This window comes from Corvus kubaryi, unplaced genomic scaffold (assembly GCF_017639235.1).
Source record: "Corvus kubaryi isolate FWS band 111438036 unplaced genomic scaffold, C.kubaryi_AGA036_p1.0 split1-131, whole genome shotgun sequence".
NCBI lineage: Eukaryota > Metazoa > Chordata > Aves > Passeriformes > Corvidae > Corvus > Corvus kubaryi.
Genome location: NW_024582073.1, coordinates 29,446,607 through 29,465,957, shown reverse-complemented (window position 1 = coordinate 29,465,957; position 19,351 = coordinate 29,446,607). Strand labels below are relative to the sequence as shown.

General features: G+C 51.1%; 1 protein-coding gene across 2 annotated transcripts in view; it reads right to left on the bottom strand.

Annotated features, from left to right (window-relative positions):
- Window positions 1-18,723, bottom strand: part of PTPRA (protein tyrosine phosphatase receptor type A) — a 114,829-nt gene extending 96,106 nt beyond the window's left edge. For both annotated transcript variants that reach the window (XM_042052977.1, XM_042052976.1), the window contains exon 1: window positions 18,480-18,723. The gene's annotated coding sequence lies outside the window, so the exon portion shown is untranslated. The remainder of the gene's footprint in view (window positions 1-18,479) is intronic.
- Between the last annotated feature and the right edge of the window lie 628 nt (window positions 18,724-19,351).

The window sequence follows — 19,351 nt, the reverse complement described above, 5'->3', positions numbered from 1 at the left end:
TTTTACGACCCACTTCACCCTCACATACAGATGAAGAGCACTGACACTGAGGATTCAGATATTAACCTGCTGGGAGATAAAGGTTCAAAGGGAAATCTGAGAAAATCCCTACTTCCCAGCTCCCACTCCAGCACTTGAAAAAGCTTTTCTCTCTTTCAGTAAAATCTTGAAGCTGAGTGTGCACAGGGACAGCTTGAGACTGTCCCAATGGGCATGACAGACCCCACCTGAGATCTGTTTAATTCAATACCTCCAACAGTAATCAGCAGCAAGGCTGTGAAGCAAGGTGAGTTCCCCACCAGCATGTACCGTTTTCTCCCCAGAACACTTCCCAGTCTTCAGCATGGACTGTTTCTACCCAGGGATCTTTACATTTTCTTTCCACGAGTTTATCCAGTCACCTTTTTGATCCATGCCAGTTTTTAAGCATCCTACAGAAAGTAGCAGCACAGTTTGCCAAGAAAGCTGTGGCTGCCCCATCCCTGAAAGTGTCCAAAGCCAGGCTGGACGGGCCTTGGGGCAACCTGGGATAGTGGAAGGTGTCCCTGCCCATGGCAGGGCTTGGAACAAGTTGGTCTTTAAGGTCCCTTCCAACTCAAACCGTTCTGTGATTAACACATGGTGGAAGTTCTTACAAACACTGACAGTACATAGGAGGAGGATGTGCTACCAGGACAGCACCAGCAACTCCCAAAATTCTGATCCCCAGAGCTCACAAAGCTCCTCTGAGTTCTCTCCCTGAAGTTTTTATGGTGCTCACACAGACCACAATGAACAAGTGCTGCCATGCAAGTCTCAGGGATTCAAACTGAGCTCCTCATCAGAGCCTCTGCGGGCAGCGAAGCAGCAAAACTGGTTTGGAAAGGAGAAAAGGAAAGAAAACACAGATGACTCTGATAACATGTCTAATTAATAAAGCATAAACGAGACGGGCTGGTTCAGGCTGCGTGTCCCATCTGCTCCGGCTTCAGTTGGGATGGTTCCCATCCCCAAAAGCACCGGTTTCCATGCAGATATTCCCAAATGCTCACAAGACAAAGATATGCCTCCAGCACCCGGGCACACATGCTCTGCTCTGGCATTCCTGCACATCCCCGTGTTCCTTTCTTTAAGAAAAAGGGATGAACAACAAAAAAATGTGAGTGCCCAGCATGCAAAGCATGGTTTGAGACACCAAGGCCATATCCCAGAAACCAAACACAAAAGTTTGGAATGAGTTTGCCGTAACTTTGCAGTCGTCAGTCCTCTGTTACCTAACCTACCTTTAAAGCTTTACCCCAAAACAGTTAATATGTTTTATTCCGTTCTGCTTGAAGCGACTTTGCAATCAAGTTGCGTGAATTTTTACAGTGAAAATGCTGATTTTTAAAGATTTATTTGTGGAGCTGACAGCTCCCTAAGGTGAGCAGTTAGAGTTATGATTCTAGAAGTTGAGGTTCAGCCAAGGACTTGATCTCTGGTCTTCCTTTCGAAAAAAATAAGCAGAGAAGACACACACAGTAGAGTCCCAGTAGTGGGAAACATCCAGACACTCTCACAAACGTGTACCCAAGCCCTAAAAGCTTCAACAAAAGGAAAAAGAGAGAAGCAAAAGGGAGCAACAGGAAACTGGTGGTCAAGTGGTGCCAATAGTCCTGGTGCTTTCTGAGGACAGGCTGACTCATTCTCCCCAGTTAAAAACCCAAACAACACCAACACCAGTCAGTCTGCTGGAGGTGGGAGTTCCTGGTTTTTTCAGGTTTCATTGCTACAGGGTGGATTTAATGAAAATGGAAACCTTTCAAGAAGGGTAAATCCTTCAGAGGTGGATAGGAAGCTATGGTCAGCTCTGGACAAGCTTCTCCTGTATCACTTCATTCATGGCCACACCAGCTGCTGGCACCTGCTCCCAAAAAACCAGCAAGAGTCAGGCCCAGAAAAGATAATCTGTTCTATTATTTTTCAAAAAATGGGATCGAATGAGCAACGTTCTAATGGGAAAGTCGACACCACACCTCTGATGACAGCCGGGCGTTCGAGCCAGCCAAACGGGGAACGCCACGGCTTTATTAGAGGAAACCCTTGAGTAACTTGGATGCAAACAAGCTCATCTCCACCTGGGATGCCAAGATCCTTCCACTGTCTTCGCACTCAAGTGCTGTGAATATCATAAAGGTCTGATCTGCACTTGAGGAAGGACCAGGGAGGATGTGCCACGGCAGAAACATCCCTCGCTCAAGCCAGCGGGCTCCAGATGTGACTTCCTTCAACACTGCTACATCCAGCCCCTGTGGCTCACTCCAGCCCAGCTCCTGTCTCCACACCCCTCAAAATCCAACAGCAATAAACAGTGGGGAGCTGCTGCTTGTAAATCACAGTTGCCACACCGAGGATGGTCATACATTGCAACGTCAGAGGAACAACAACACGGTGATGGCAAAACCCTACAGCAGAGATTTGTTCTCCAGACTCAGAACTAACTGCAAACAGCACATGTGGGTGGCTGGAACTTCATCCCAAGAAAGTCAACCAACACAGGAAGCCTCAGCTGCACTGGAATAGTCAAGATTTCAGGCAAACTACTTAAAAGCAAGCAGTTCTTCTCAGGAAACGGACAATGAGCTGCTGGCAGCATCCTGGAAACCTTTCCTCTGACAAAGAGCTGGTTACTGAGGAATGGAGCTAACTCAGGTACAAGCACAAAATAAAAGGCAGAAGTTGAACTGGAACTTGCTGACTAAGCTGAGCTGGGCCAGGGAGGGCAGGGGAGATCCAGGCAGCAGCCAGTGCTCTGGAATAGGCACGGAAACAAGTTTCCATGGGAGTGTGTTGCTTTAAAGTCAGATGTATGAGATCATCCTGTCCCCTTGAGTATGTTGTTTCCTAATGTTTTGCCCAGACCAATCACAAATTTCAGAAGCAATGGTTGGGTCTGTTGGTTTGGGGGTTTTTTTTCGGACTACCTTGAGTCCCCGCAGAGCCAGTCAAGGATGAGAATTGTAGACCCTGTTCTGTCTTTCACATTACAAATGCAATTACCTCTGGAGCCTGATTGCAGTGTCTCCTGTCAGAGTGATTCTGCAAGAGGCTGAAATAACAGCTTGCCTTTCAAAGGGAGTTAGGAACATTCCTGCGAGTCCTTCCATGCCCCGTGGTCACGTGCTGGTGAAATTTAAGAAAAGCATGAGCAGTCCCAAGGGAAGAGCATCCCTTGGAGAAAGCTGTTCTTACAGCCTTCAAAAAAGGATGTGGTGAAATGCCCTTGCAAAGCACAAAATTTCCTGGGCAAAAATCCGATTCTTCTTGCTTTTCAATCCTCTTATGCAGATAATGAAGTAAAAACTTCACTTCAAGATGATTTTGAGATGGAAGTGGCAGTTTGGAGATGGACAGGCTTGTCCAACCTGGATGCAAGAGATGTGGGATCAAGCAAAGGAAGAGATAAAACTAAGGTCAGTTGGACCCTCTTCCTAAAGGCAGCAAGTATCTTGGATTTAGCTCTTGGATAACTGCAAGGGGAAATTAGCACTACAAACTGGAAACATCTGGAGATAGGGTGTTAAACAAGATAGTATTGGCGGGTCACATCTGGTTCCCACATTTTCATTTCAGCCTAACCAGAGGCAGGAGTCAGGCACGCAGGGCACCGAGTGGAGCTGGGAATTCTGTGGTGGATGATCACACAGGCCACTGCCACCAGGTGAGAGCTCCCTTTTCCTCACCTCCCACCCCAGGCAATTCCAGAGCCACCTGTGCCAGGCTCTGTGTCAGCCACAGTGGGACAGCTCATTTGCCAGCCTGCCAAAACACCAGCCAGGACAAGGTGCTGCGCCAGAGCGCGGCGTTCACGCCAAGGTAAGCAAGCTGAGCCGCCTTACTCACCACCAGACGTGGTCCAACACGTGCAGAAAGGAGGGAACAGAAAAATAAACTCTCCAAAACAACACCGCCTCCATCTTACATCAGCTCACCCCTGCCATGAAACAACTCGTCAGCTCTTCACACCTTCTTTTCCTTTCGGCTCCGGGGCAGCGGCGTTCCCTGCTCAGCCAGGGACTAACAGAGGAGCCAATGCTGCTGTGCCAGGGCCCCAGAGAACACCCAATTTTGGCAAGAGAGGGCTTGACCCCCCCAATTATTAAGCAAGAAGTGGGAATATTAAGTGCAGGTATTAATGGTGGAAAAGGCACAGCTGACACCAAGGTGAAAGGGAGGTTGTAGGACAGGACTGAAAGAGAGGAGGTTTGGATTGGATATTAGGGAGAAATTATTCCCTGTGAGGGTGGTGAGACACTGGCACAGGTTGTCCAGGCTGTCCCATCCCTGAAGTGTCCAAGGCCAGGTTGGATGGGGCTTGGAGCAACCTGGGATAGTGGAAGGTGTCCCTGCCTATGGCAGGGGTTGGAATGAGATGGTCTTTAAAGGTCCCTTCCAACCCAAACCATTCTGTGATTCTGTGACTAAACCACTGAGTTCAGCTCACAGCATGTGCCTTGAAATCAAAGATCACAAGATTTTACAGATTATTATTAAACATGAAGCCCCTGCAGGACATTTTATTCTAGGAAAAAATTAAAGTGTTGCTTCCTCAGCTGCCCATTACCTAAAGCAAGCTGAACGAGCCCCATTTCTGAGCGAGTAAATCCCTTTTGGACCAGGCAACTGGAGTGGGAAGTGGTCAGCATCATTAGGCACGTCAGACCTGTTCTCCAAGCAAGAGACTTCAGGCTTAGGGCACTTCAAAAGCCAGCATTTCTCAACAAGCATGGAAGCATCAACTCCTCCTTTTACTTCCCATCTCTCCCCTTTTCTCTGGGGACAGCAGGCAGCCTGGTGTGACACAATGGGAATAACCCCAGTCCCTCACCAGGCACCAAATCCGTGAGCAAGGCAGGCTTGGATAAATGGGAGGAGGGCGGCAAGTGAAGGAAAGTTTCATGGAAGAGAGCTCGCAGAAGACAGGAGTATTGAAGAGTTTCAACTCTGCAGCCAGCAAAGACTTGACAAATAGGCATCCTTGCACTCAAAGCTGCTGAGAAACAACCCTGCCCAGAGGAAAGAAAAATCTCAAGTGGAAGGATTAAGTGGGCAAGTGTTTGCTGTAAGTGTGATTTTGTCTATGAACACCATTTTAGGGGACAGGTTTTTAAAAGCAGAGGTTGTTTGTGGCTTTAAGGCCAGGTTGGATGGGGCTTGGACCAACCTGGTCTAGTGGAAGGTGTCCCTCCTGGGAATAGATGGTCCTTAAGGTCCTTCCAACCCAAACTATTCCATGAACAGCAGCAACACTTGGGAGCTCTCTGGCATGAAGCTTCCAAGGTGCCTGTTCAACATTGCTGGGCTCTGACAAAATTCAGTACAAACAAGAAGGTTTTGCTCAAGTCATCATTTTTTTGTTGCTTCCAAAATTGAGGCCTGCACGAGCTCAGCGTCTCCATCTGGCACATCTGCAGTGCTGGAGCTCGGGATGCTGCAATGCCATGTGCCAGGGCATGGGGGGAGAAGGGAGGGTTTGGCAGCTGGAGGCCAAGAGGGAAGGAGGAGACAATCCAAAAAGCAAATCATGAATTTAGCTCCAGAATAGGATGGACCAAAATTGCACCCAAAAATAAATTCAAGTGGCTCTTATTAGCAAGAACAGATTTAACCACCACATTCATTTTCAGTTCCTCTCCCCCAAACCATCATTCCCAGTGTTCCTCAGGCCTCAGGAGGTAGATCCAAGGACCTCTGCAACCTGGGCACAGCTCAGAGCAGCTATTTGGGGTCAGATCTAGGATGGAAATGACTGACAATGTCTGAAGGGAGAACACAGTTCAAATGTTTTGAAAGCTGTGGAGTGTTTTATTCAATGTTCTGACTGTTTCAAAGTCAGAATGAGGGCCCAGCTTCCAAAAATATATGAATTAAACCATAAGCAATGAGAACAATTGATTCTAACGTATCATCCAACACCACACTTTGACAGGGTCATTTCTAACCGCACATCAAGTGACCACAGGCAAATTGGGGTAGCCAGAGATGCTTCAGAACTGGCTGAAGAGCCACAAGAGGGTCACTGCAAGAGCTTCCTACAGGAAGGACACAAAATACCATCCTGTCTTTGGCAAAAGCCACCGTTACCTGAGAGCTGGCCCACAGATGGAACTTGGTAGCTCAAGGCCAAAGGTAGGTTTGTGCCACAGCACCGGTCAGAGGCCACGCAGCCTCCCAAGGCTTGACACAGGACTGGTTCTCCAAAAACCCCACCAAAATTCATTAACCCAGTGGCTGAACTCTGAATCTCCCCAGAAGAAAGCCTGCAGGACCTTAAATAAGGACTTCAATAAGGACAGGGAATGCTTGAGCTCTGCATTCTACGTGCTCCCTTGTGAAGTGGTCACAGCATCCCAAAGCAGCTGAGCTGCCATTTGTCACCTCCACAGCAAAGCAATCCTCCTGGAAATGCTCCATGCCAACAGCCCAGTCCTGCCAGTGAAGACAAAGCTCAAGGGATACTTGAAGAGATTGGCAACAATTCCTGTAACAGGCAAAATGGAAAAGAAAATGTGGAAGTGGCAATCCTGTTCCTATCCCAGGCTTGGGATCTGATGGCAGGGGCTGGGAGCCTGCCTGAAGTCCCATTTTGAAGGGGGGACATGGAATGCACTGCCATGACCATCCAGGGGGCTGGAAACAGCTGAAGTGGCACAGAAAGTGTTGGATGTAGGATGGGACCAGTCACAGCCATGATGAGCGTGGCAGAGATGACCTTTCCATGCTGGATTGAAAACCCTGGAATAACAGCCATGCACCTATGTGCTACCACCCGTGTCCTTCAATAGCTAATTACTGACATTTCTGTAACTCCACTGCCTTAATGAAGCAGCAGGGGAGGGGGAATTCAATATCAAATATAAAGCAGTGATCTCAGCTGGGCAGCAATACTTTCTCTGGCACAGCTGAGTGGAATTTCAGGGCTTCAGGAACTTAAATTCCCTTAAATCCGTGCCACTTTTCTTGGCGTGTGGGGCACTGAACAGCCCAAAATGAAATCCCCCTGCGCATACACAGCACCATGAGTTCCCTAGGAAGAGGAATCCTTAAAGGCTTCAAAACAGTTTTAAAGATTCTCTCCCAAATGAAGCCAAATTGTAGCAGGTGAGATTTGCACCCTCCAAACACAAGAGAAGCTGTGGCTGCCCCATCCCTGGAAGTGTCCAAGTCCAGGTTGGATGGGGCTTGGAGCAACCTGGGATAGTGGAAGGCATCCCTGCCCGTGGCAGGGGTTGGAACCAGATGGTCTTTAGGGTCCCTTCCAACCCAAACCACCCCATGACTCAGTGATTCTGTGAAACTCTGGCATTCTGGGCAGCAAAAGGCAGGAACTTGTTTTGTGCAGCAGAGACAGTTTAAACAGATTAAACTACAAGACTGGTGTTCTAGTCTGCTGTGCTGCCCAGAGGCTGCTGTCATGTCACCTCCAGTGAAGCCAGACTCACCAAGCCAGGCCTCACCTTGCCAGGACCTCTTTCCACAGCAGCTAAACACACTCATCTCCAAAGATCCCACGTTGGTAACTCTGAATCCATTCTACAAAACTAAAACCATTCCAAATAACCCATGCCGAAGCAGCTGAGCGAGTATTGAGCAACTGCAAAATTCCTGGCTTCCTAAAGACACTCATGATCTTGCTGTAACTTCAAAAAAACCCCACTGAATAGGTCAATTCCTGGGTTTGGATGTGGAGGAGCTCAGTTTTCCCGGCATTGCTGAGGCTGTCTGCCTGTCCAGGAGCCCTGGCTGAAGTTTCCAGCCAGTTATCATCAGACCTGTGTGGTTCATCCCCGAAGCACTTTTTCCCTTCAGGACTTTCCACCTCTCCCATCCACTTGTGCACAGACTTCCTGGTTCTCTGTCCACCAGTCAAGCGAGCGCAACTGTCAGAGGACAAATTCCTTGAAGTTCCAAAGAGGGGTTTGTTCAGTGGCTGGGCTTCCTGGCTTTGCTCCAGGGGGGTTGGAAAGGGAATGGAAAGGGATGGTTTTGGAGACCCTAATTACACACTGTGTAATTCCCCATGTCTTAGGGTGACTATTTCTAAATTTGGCCAAACCAGAACACCCCAGATTGAGGCAGGCTCCAAGCTCTGCCACTACCCTGCTTCCAATTCTTTCTGAACACGGGACTGAACCATTCTCAAAAATGATAAGCAGAACTGACCTGGGTGATGGGTGAAGGGCTTTGTTCAAGCTTGCAGTGAACAAGAGCCATGAATCTCCTACCAGCTGCTGGGCTTGTGTCCCACAGGAGCCAACAAATGTGGATCTGCAAGACACTGAGCACCCTCAGACCCTGATATGGGCAGTGGAGCTGGGGAAGGGTCTAGAGCACCAGGAGTGGCTGAGGGAGCTGGGAAAGGGGCTCAGCCTGGAGCAAAGGAGGCTCAGGGGGGACCTTGTGGCTCTGCACAACTCCCTGACAGGAGGGGGCAGCTGGGGGGGGTCGGGCTCTGCTCCCAGGGAACAGGGACAGGAGGAGAGGGAACGGCCTCAAGTTGTGCCAGGGGAGGTTTAGAGTGGGATATTTGGGAAAATTTCTTTGTTGAAAGTGTGCTCAGGCATTAGAACAGGCTGCCCAGGGCAGTGTTGGAGTCCCCATCCCTGGAGGGATTTAAAAGCCGTGTGGATGTGGCACTTGGGGACATGGGTCAGTGGTGGCCTGGGCAGTGCTGGGGGAATGGTTGGACTGGATGGTCTTAGAGGACTTTTCCAACCCAAATGATTCCATGATTCTACGATATAGATGGGAATGAAGACCAAGCAGCACCAGGCAAGACCTGGTCCAGCAAAGTGGTTCAATAAACACTGACTTAAAGTGCCACTTAAACCACCCTCTCTGCTGGGCAGAGGGGCACTGCAGGGAATGCAGCAGCCTTGGAAAGGAGAAAAGAGCTTGCAGGGAATGATGCCGGGGCTGCAGCCTCTCCATGGAGAAACCACCACCCTCACAGCATGTGCCTGCTCTGGAGCCTGCTGCCAGCTCACCAGGGCCTCCTCCTGCAGCAGCATCCCCGTGCTGGGCAATGGGGCAGCATCAGATGCTCCATCCCACGCTGCTCACTCAGCTGTGCCAGAGAGGAAACAGGGACAGAGGGCTCCCAGGTTCCCCTTTTCTGGCCACAAACAGGCCGAGCTCCAGCTGAGGATGTATCCTTTTAAAGCAGCTGCCTGCATTTCACAATTTATCTTCAAGTTTCTACAAGAAGAGGGCAACATATGGGAAGTTACATAAACTCGAACAACCCCCACAGAATATCCTGGAAAAAAAGGCAAATACCTCTGCACAGGCATGGAACTTCCTCTAGAACATTTTAAGAAATGTGAAGAGTAAATCCTGCATTATGCCATGGATAAAACCTGGACATGGGAAGCAGTATCAGATACTTGGGTGCCTCCACAGCCTCTCCTGGGTGGATCAGGAGATGTGTCACCCTTGTGAACACGCACCTGCAGCACTGGTTTTGCACCTGTATTGCCAAGAGCTCCCTTGCAGCCCTGGCTGAGGGACATGAACTCCAGCAGGGACCCTCACAACAGCCACCAAGAGGGATGGAGGTATTTGGGGACCCTCCAAACCACCCTAAAAGCTGATGGACCCGAGGTGGAAAATACTCAAACAGCCACCAGGTTTGTCATCCTTTCTGAAGGCTCAGCTGAGGAGGGGATGAGAGAGATGAGAAAAGATGACTGTGACTTGTATTTACCTCTCAGGAGAGCAGAGATTCACCTCAGCCCTTCCAAAGCTGCTTTTCTCTCTCAGCTAGCCTTTTTTCTATTTTATTACTCCTGGTTTTATTCATTTGGATGTTGGATTCTGGGAGGCCAGACCTGCACAGCCAGAGCTGAAGCACAGCCCCAGTTCAGGCACTGCTGCAACACAAATGGCTGGGCCACAGATTTCACCTCCAGGTACCTGCTGGAGTCAAAAAATAACTCCCACACAACCACTGAAGGCCAAGACTGGTATAGAAAGATGATAAATGAGTTGGCTGAATACAGCTCCCTGACAGAAGGTTGGAGCCAGGTGGGGGTCAGGCTCTGCTCCCAGGGAACAAGAGGCAGGACAGAAGGAAACGGCCTTAAGTTGCACCAGGGGAGGTTTAGATTGGATATAAAGGAAAATTCTTCATGGAAAGGGTTGTCAAGCACACTCCCAGATAAGATTAGAAAATAATTGAACCTCTCTCATCCCAGTCTCAGTATCTGAAGACAAGCTGCTGCCACCCAGTCACCCAAAGATCCCACCCAGCATTCCCACCCTGCCACCGGAACGAGGATACAAATTCTACACGGCAACTGGGATTAAAAACATCTACTTTCCTGTAGCCAAACAGGTTTAAAGTCTCCTCAAGAGAAAATCTTGAGGATTATCCATGCTTTCCAATTTATTATTCATTCCTAACTCATCTCTGTTCATCTCTAATTCATCATTTAGGGGATGGCATTAGTGTCTGCTGTGGAAGGGGTATGAAACTGCAGCACGGGACTAAAGTTGTACTTCTGAGCTTTCAAGAGTGGCCAGTTTGCAAGAGAGTGAAATCCAGAGGCTCTGAGACACACCATGTGTTCAGCAACACTGGCAAACACATGTGAATATATTTATTTTCAGGCTTCTCAAACACATCCACAAGAGTTTCGCTTCTGGAACACGAGTGAGATGATTATCTGCTGCCATGATAAAAACATGATTCAAACTGTAAAGCAGCAGGAAAAGTTTTGCATGCTGGCCTGCCACACACTATCACCAGAAAAATTTATGGTACCTCGAGACCTGCAGGTCGAGAGCCAGGATATTCCTGTGCTGAACACGGTGCCTGGAACGGGAGGCTACGCTTTCCCAGAGCGCTGCTGGAATCTTTATAAACCACTAAAATGCCTTTTTTTTAAAAAAAAAAAACCACACACACACAAAAAAGCAAATCCTGTTCTTCATATTTCTCCTCTTACTCAGTGGGATTTACTCATTTGAAGGTTCCAGCCTTCCAGAAAGTTTTAACAGCATCGGGATTGGGAGATCTGTCCCTTTTGCTCCTGGTTTGGCTGAGTGTCTCGGGTCACCCTTGCCACCAGCAGCCAGACCTGAGTTCCTTCCTGGCTTTTCCTTCACCTAATTCCCTGCCTCTGTGGGTCACTTCTTTCCCTTCTTCCTCCAGCCCTGTTTCTCCTCTGTTTCTGGTCCAGGGCTGGGTCTGCACTGGGTGTAGCAGAGTTTTTCTGGGGATGGAGTAAGAGATGCCTGACCGGGAGCAAGCAGGACTCCGAGCTGGTTGCAATCACACTGGGGCCAGGAACAGATTTCCTGGCTGCAGAACCCTCTCCGACATATCCCACGGTATCATTTACCAACACAAATTAGTACTGTCGGCCCTGAGGTTGTGACTGAAGTGTCTGAAATCCCCAGAGGAGGAACTGACACACTACCTCTAAAAACACAGGTGGGAAGCAAGGGGGGGAGCCACACAACCCCAGGGATTCCAGGAGGATCTGCTTAGTTGGTGAGTTCACCACTATGGAGCGAGTCCAGAGGAGGCCACCAAGATCATCAGAGGGATGGAGCAGCTCTGCTATGAGGAAAGAGAGAGAATTGGGATTGCTCAGCCTGGAGAAGAAAAGGCTTTGGGATGACCTAATTGGGGCCTTCCAGGACCTGAAGGGAGCCTACAGGAAAGAAAAAGAGAGACTGGAGCAACAGGAGAAGCGGGGAACGGCTTCACACTGAAAGAGAGTAGGTTTAGATTAGATGTTAGGAAGAATTTCTTCCCTGCGAGGGTGGCGAGGCCCTGGCACAGGTTGCCCAGAGAAGCTGTGGCTGCCCCTGGAGGTGTCCAAGGCCAGGCTGGACGGGGCTTGGAGCAACCTGGGAGAGTGGAAGGTGTCCCTGCCCATGGTAGGTGGTAGCAATGAGATGATCTTCCAGGTCCCTTCTGACCAAACCATCCCGTGATTCCATTATCAGTGTTCCCAGATGACATGCTGAGTGCCCAGAGGACAAGTGAGGATGGTTGGGTGTCAGTTTTGGGGAGACCCTCTGCAAGTTCTCTTTCAGGCAGATGATCCCCAACCCCCTGGGGAAGAGCATGTGAGTAAAGACCCAGGGAGACATCCTGCCTTCAGCAGTCACATTGGGAATTGCTGCTCTCCCCAGCCCTGGAGCAAGGTCACCACTGATGGGGTGGAGCCCAAAGCCAGCTAAACCTCTGGGGTTCAGCTCATCAGAACAATCAGAGATTATTTCGAAACACCAGGCGTGATACGGGAGGACAGTCATCCTAAGGGGTGCTGGTTCAACCCCAGAGCAACCCAGTGGTGATTGATTCACTGCTCATACCTGGATCCAGGCTTCCTGTCACCTATTACTTAACTTGAATACACAAAACCTACAAGCTCCAACAGGCCAAACCCTGTTTTTCAGACAGGTATGCTGCTGCAGCACCTCCACAATGAGCCTGTAACACACCTTTATTGATGGAGTTTGGAGTGCCAAGAAGTGTCTTGGACCCCCAAGTTATGAATCCAGATCTTAAAACTCTCTATCTAAGCAGCATCCATCAGCCAAGGTGGCTGGTGTTCAGGTATCATGAGAATGGAAGCCCATTTTCTGCCAGCTGGGATTTCCAGGCTGGGCATCTCCCATTTCCACTGCCTGCAGGACTCATCCTGAACAGATGGTTCATGGCCTCAGTGCTCACAACCCCATCAGCAAACATTGAGCCTACCAGAATCAAGAAAGGCAGCTGGGAGACAGGCAGGGGAGATCCTGCCTGCAACAGCTTTGCACTGGAATTCATCTCATGCTTCCCAGGTAAATGCTGGGGAAACCAGGAAGGATGCCCTGCACCTCCCCTTCTTCAGACACTCAGGGCTCTGGGGGAGGAAAGGGGTTTGGCTGGTTTCACTTCCCTACATGAAGGAAGGCAGTGCAGGCATGTCTTCCTGGAAGGACCAGAAAATAGCCATGGATCGAGTCAGACTGCGGGGCAGGATGAGGAACTCCTCGTTATGGCAATAAAAAGGTCTCAAGTACCTGGCTGGGGCACCAGGAATCCACCAACAGGCCAGGCTGGCTCAGAAACAGCTTTTCACATCAGCGCGGTGAGAACATTTCTGTTGATTTGTTCCTCAGCATCAGCCAAGAAGGAAGGAGGTGCTGCTCCATTCCCCCTCACCACACTTGTCCTCAGCTCCATGCAACAGCAGAGGGCTTAAAATCGGTGACACCTCCACCTCCTGCTCCCTCCTACCAACCTGGAATGTTTGGTCTCACTGACAGGTTTTAATTTGGCTTCAGAGGAGGGATGGCATGGCACGACCTGACTCACGTGGGAAAGGCAGAGGTTACTCTCTCTTCTGCTCCTCTGAAGTCAGAGAACGCTTGTTTTCCATCCCAGGCCCAAATTAGTGCTAATTATTCCATGCAAAATGGAGTTGCTTCAACAGGAAGGAATTAGGACAACAAATTATTCTGGAATAAGGAGTCGCTGCTGCCTAAGCAAGTGATCTGTTTGCACAGAGAACAAAAGGAGCATTCTCAAGGCCAGGTTGGACAGGGCTTGGAGCAACCTGGCCTAGTGGGAGGTGTCCCTGCCCATGGCAGGGGCTTGGAAGGAGATGAGCTTTAAGGTCCCTTCCAACTCAAACCATTCCCTGATTCTCTAATTCTTCCACAGGTGTTTTGGAAAAAAAGTAGTCCCAATTTTAAACAGATTTCCAACCTCCATGCCTGCTACAGTAGACACTAGGATTTTCTGCATGACCAATATGCCAAAACTCAACCCACACTCAGGTGTTTTGACTGCCACCATCAAAACTGCAGCTGCCATAAACACAGAGGTACCACACGAGCATCCACAGCTCGGCAGGTTTGATAGCCATGGCTGATGCTTTCAGCCAGGAGAGCTCTGATTTGAGGCTGGGAGGAAGGCAGGTGCAGGCACACACCCTCCTGCAGCCTAAAGGAGGGTTTCCTTCCATGGAGACACAACCCTCAAACCTGCAGGACATGTGGCTGTGGAGATGCATTGTTTGAGTGCCCTGGCATAGAATCGTGGAATCACAGCATGGTTTGGGTTGGAAGGGACCTGAAAGAGCAGCCAGTTCCAACCCCCTTCCACTAGCCCAGGTTGCTCCTAGCCCTGTCCAACCTGGTCTTGGACACTTCCGGGGATCCAGGGGCAGCCACAGCTTCTCTGGGCACCCTGTGCCAGGGCCTCCTCACCCTCACAGCCAAGAACTTCTTTCTAATATCCTATCTAACCCACCCTCTGGCAGTGGAAGCTATTTCCCTTGTCCTGTCACTCCATCCCTTATCCCAAGTCCCTCTCCAGCTCCACTGGAGCCCCTTCCGGCACTGGAAGGGGCTCCAAGTCCTCCCTGGAGCCTTCTCTTCTCCAGGTGAACATGTCCCAGCCTGGCTCCAGAGCTGAGGAGCTCCAGCCCTGGAAGCATCTTTATGGCTTCTTCTGGAGTTGCTCTAAGTCCTTGTTGTGCTGAGGACTCCAGCCTTGGACACAGCACTCCCCACCATCACCTCCTCCCTGCACAGACACAGCAATCCCCTTCCCAGAGGGGCAGCCCCTACCTTGCTCTACTACAAAACACCTCATGCTGCAGAAAAAATCCAGGTGGGGCAACATGAAGCAGCTGTGGAAAGCAGCACCACTCTCATGGGGAGTTCCAGGACCATGGTGGGAGCCTGGAGATGACATGAAAGGCCTCCTAAAGAGGTTAGACAGACAAAAGAATCAATGAGCTGTCTCTGGACTAGTGCCTGGGCAGATGCATGTGACAGTGCCATTATCCATGGATCCCACAACTATATCCATATTTCCCACGAGCTTTGGCCACACACAGAAGTTTCAAGTGCTGACAGGTACCACAGCTGACAGTCCAGCCACATGAGCTGCATCAGAGAAAAAGGGTTTCCAGAGTATTTGTGAGTTTAATGAGAAGCGAACACTCGTGATGAAAGCCACTCTACTCACTTACAAAAACTGGAGACATCAGGAAGAACAGGATCGCACCAGCCTCTAGCGATATCCAGGACCAGCTGCTCCAGAGGAAGATGCAAGAAATCAGTCTGGACGGCTCAGGAATCACTTGCTTATCGCCAAATCTCTTCCTAAGCCCATCAGATAGTGATTAAGCACAATGGTTCATACCCTATATATTAAATATTAATCCTCCCTAATGTGACTGCCGACGTTCTGGTTATCCGATTTGGATAACCGCACACCCCGTTCCCTCTCCACCCCAAACCACGTAAACACGATGTACAAAACCCAGCAGTATTCTGTGATCCAGCCAGAGCCTCCTTGGGCTCCGAGCCTTGAAGCAAACCAGCTGATCCCACTAAAATCAGGGGGGAAAGAGTTAAGAGCAGGAGATGAATCAGCCACTGCTCTAAATGCAGACATTTCCTACCTCTCCACTCAAGTGTCTCTTCCTGTCCGCAGGCTTTGGGGATGCTGGCGGACCTGGTCGTGTTCAAATGACTTCCACTGTGAGAGGAAAGCCCGGGGATTTGTTTTATTTCCAGAGGAAAATGCGATTTGTGAATGAGCCCAGAGAGCGGCTGCCAGGGATGACTGACCTCCTGCCCATGTCACACCAGGAGCGGAGGACCAGGCAGCAGCTGGTGCCACTCCTGACCCTATGGAAGCACTACAGGCGCCAAGTTCCATGCAAAATATCCCACCCCACGCTCCCCAGTGTTTTGGGGCACCACACAGACCCTGACAGTGGCACAGCAGAGGTCACAAAACCTGCACCCTCCCTGCTGCATTGGGATCCACCACCCCACTGGAAACACAGAGGGTTGGAGCAGAACAGATGTAGGCTGGTAGCAGGAGGAGACGGGGAGAGAGGGAATTCAAGCTGCTCATCCACAAGGATGTTGATGTTGGACATGGACCAGTATCACGGAGCAGCACAGAGATTCAGATATTTATGAGGGATGTTTCAGGAAGGCAGGGCTGTGTCTCCTTAGTCTGGGAACAACACAGCAGCACCAGCACCAGTACCCTGGAAACAGGAAGTACCTATTCCAGCACCTCCCAGGATCCCCCACTGTTTCCACAGAATCCCAGAGTCATTTAGGTTGGAAAAGACCTCGAAGATCATCACCTCACAAGTCCAACCTGTGACCAATCCCCACCTTGTTACCAGAGCAGAGCACTGAGTGCCATGTTCAGCTGCTCCTTGGACACCTCCAGGGACGATGACTCCACCACCTTCAGCCAAGTGTAACCAACCAGCTGCTTTAACCAACCGTTTTAATAAAGATCAGGCAAAAACCCTGGAGCTTTCCACAGGCGCTCCCCCAGAAAGCTCTCCAACAGGGGTGGAAAGAAACACACGGAATGGGAAGGCAGCAGTGCCCACTTTCTGCCCAGCACAGACACCAAGTCTCTCTCTCCCAGCACCCCCAGGTCCTAGGGAAGCCGTGGTCCCTGCTCCCCAAAATGCATCCTGGCTCTTCACCCTGGCCACAGCAGAAGCCATCAAGGAGCTGGCCGTGCCTTGACCAACCCTGTGATCCCATTCCTCATTCCAGAGCTCCACACAGAACCTGTTTCCCAATATCTCTGGGAATAACAGCATGAGTTTGCATCTGATGCTTGACAGGGAGAGACAAATCCTCCCCCCAAACCCGGCTGCAGCTCCCCCGAGCACATCCTTCCCCTCCCTGCCACTGGCTGCTGCAGCAACAGGAATTAAAATAAAGATGAAAAACTCCTGTTGGGGCCGCAGTTTTATTTCCTGCCGTTTTCTAGAACTCCTTGTACAGGAGGAAAAAATCCTTAAATATTTCCAAGCGTCCTGCATGCTCGCAGCAAGCTTCCCCCAGCCACGGGCAGGCAGAGAAGGGATGACTAATTTTTTTTTAGCTTAAGACGCTGTGGAGAGTGTCCTGTGAACAAGCTCAGTAAATTCCTGAGGCTCCCGGCAAGGACTCCACCACTCCTTGCGAAACTTCCCAGCTGGAACCTCACAGCCGAAAAGCCAGAAAACATCGTTCTTCTCTCCCTCGACAAACAGAGGTTGGGATTCCTTTCACGACAGTATTTGGATTTTTAATGTCAGTCCATATTTAGCAGGAGGGAAAAAAAGCCTCCCTTCCTTCCTGTCACATTTTCCACCCTCGATGACATCCAAGATCAGAAACAAGCAAGCGCTGGCCGAGAAGGGAGGATGCAGCTACCCGAGCGTGGGAGAGCCCGGAGAGGGGCAGCACAGACATTCCCATTTGGGATTCCCGTTTGGGATGCGCGGAGGCAGTGGCGAGGAGGGGACACACCCTTCGAGGAGCGGAAAGAGCCAGTGAGAAGGGGACAGAGCCCTCGGACCCCACAGCAAAGAGGATGTACCTTTCAATGCTCCAGCCTGGAGCATCTCCCAGAGGGATGGCACAGGGAGCAGCCAGGCTCCAGGCCACAAGTCCCCAGGCTGGAGTATCCGTCCCAAAAGAAGCCTTTGCTCACCGGCACGGCCTGGATCTGCCAAGGGGGGCGTGGTCAGGCCGTGGGTCAGGAGGGTTCCTCACTGACCAGAAGCCGCAGTGCCCTGAGAGGAGGTGTCCAGGGAGCCCGGCGATCCTGCAGCAGGGAGGTGGTGGGTGCTGGCAGGAGATCGTGGCCATGGTGGCCCTGCCCTGCAGCCCTTTTCTGGGTCTTACAGGGCTGTCCCCAGCTTGGGCCCCCGTGTCCAACCCCGTGGGTGCAGGGTGGGAGGAGGCCGTGGGTCGCTGCAGACCCACGGTTGGAGGTTCATAGAATCATGGAATGGTTTGGATTGGAAAGGGCCTTAAAGCCCATCTTGTTGCATCCCCTGCCGTGGGCAGGGACACCTTCCACTATCCCGGCTTGCCCAGAGCCCTGTCCAACCTGGCATTAAACACTTCCAGGCATGGGCAGCCACAGCTTCTCTGGGCAACCTGTGCCAGGGCCTCCCCACCCTCACAGGGAACAATTTCTTCCTAATATCTAATCCCACCGTACTCTCTTTCAGTGTGAGGCCATTCCCCCTTCTTCTGTCACCCCAAGCCCTAGTAAAAAGTCTCTCTCCATTTTTCTTGTGGCCTCCCTTCAAGTACTGAAAAGCCCCCATTAGGTCTCCCTGGGTCCTTCTCCAGGCTGAACAATCCCAGTTCTTCCAGCCTTTCCTCACAGGAGCGGTGCTGCATCCCTCCGATCAACTTGGTGGCCTCCTCTGGACTCGCTCCAACGGAGCAAATCCGCAATCCCCAGCCCGCGATCACTTTTAGAAATCACCATTACCATCAACAAATACACCTACAAATACGCAAATACTAACCCCCAAGTTCACTGTGGACAGGGCGGGGGTGACCCAACTCCACGAACACGCGTGGGTCGCGCCCCCCGCCCCTTCCATCACCCCCACGCCACCGTAACAACCCCGTGCCCATCCCCGGGGGTCACCTGCGAACCCCCCCCCGCTCACCTGCGGCCGCTGCTCCCTCGCCGGCTCCCGCCCAAACGGCTCCGCTGCGAGGCCGCGGCGGCCGCCTGTAACCATGGACGGCGCAGCGGGGGAGGGCGCGGGGGGGGGGGTCGGGGGAAAAGGGGAGGGGGATATGAGGGAAGGGGAAGGGGTGCGGGAAGCCCCCGCCGCCCCTCGGGGCTCTCCCGGCGCTCAGCGGCGCCGCCGCCGCCGCCCGCCCGCTGCCGCCGCCATCGCGCGGCTCCGGGCCGGGGGCGTGGCCGTGGGCGTGGCCGTGGGCGTGGCCACGAGGGGCCCCTGCACGTGGCGGTGCTGCCCCCTGGTGGCGCGGAGGCGGCACTGCCGCCCCCCCGCCCCGGTCCCGCTTCCCAAAATTCCGGAGTAGGAAATTAACTATAAACAAAAAGGTTTGGTGGGATACTACGGGAAAGCCGGAGAGGAACTCTTAGTAAGGAAATGCAGCGGCAGGACAAGGAGTAACTGTACAAGTGGAAAGAGAGGGAATTTATATTGGATATCAGGAGGAAACTTTTTACTGTGAGGATGCTCGACTGGAACTGGTCACCCAGGGAAGATGTGGATGCCCCAACGCTGGCAATTTTCAAAGCCAGGTTGGATAAGGCCTTGAGCAACCTGGTCTAGTGGGGGTTGTCCCTGCCCGTGGCAGGGCGGCTTGGGACGATCTTTAAAGTCCCTTCCAAACCTTTAATGTTCTATGATTTTATGATTCTATGATTCTGTGATTCTATGAACAAAAATTACTGGGCGCAACTGAGCAAGTGGCTTTTGTTCTTCATGTGGTAAGTTTTGATCATCACAAAGATCTCTTCTTAGTTAGAAACAACCCAGAAATATGATCTTTTTTTATAATT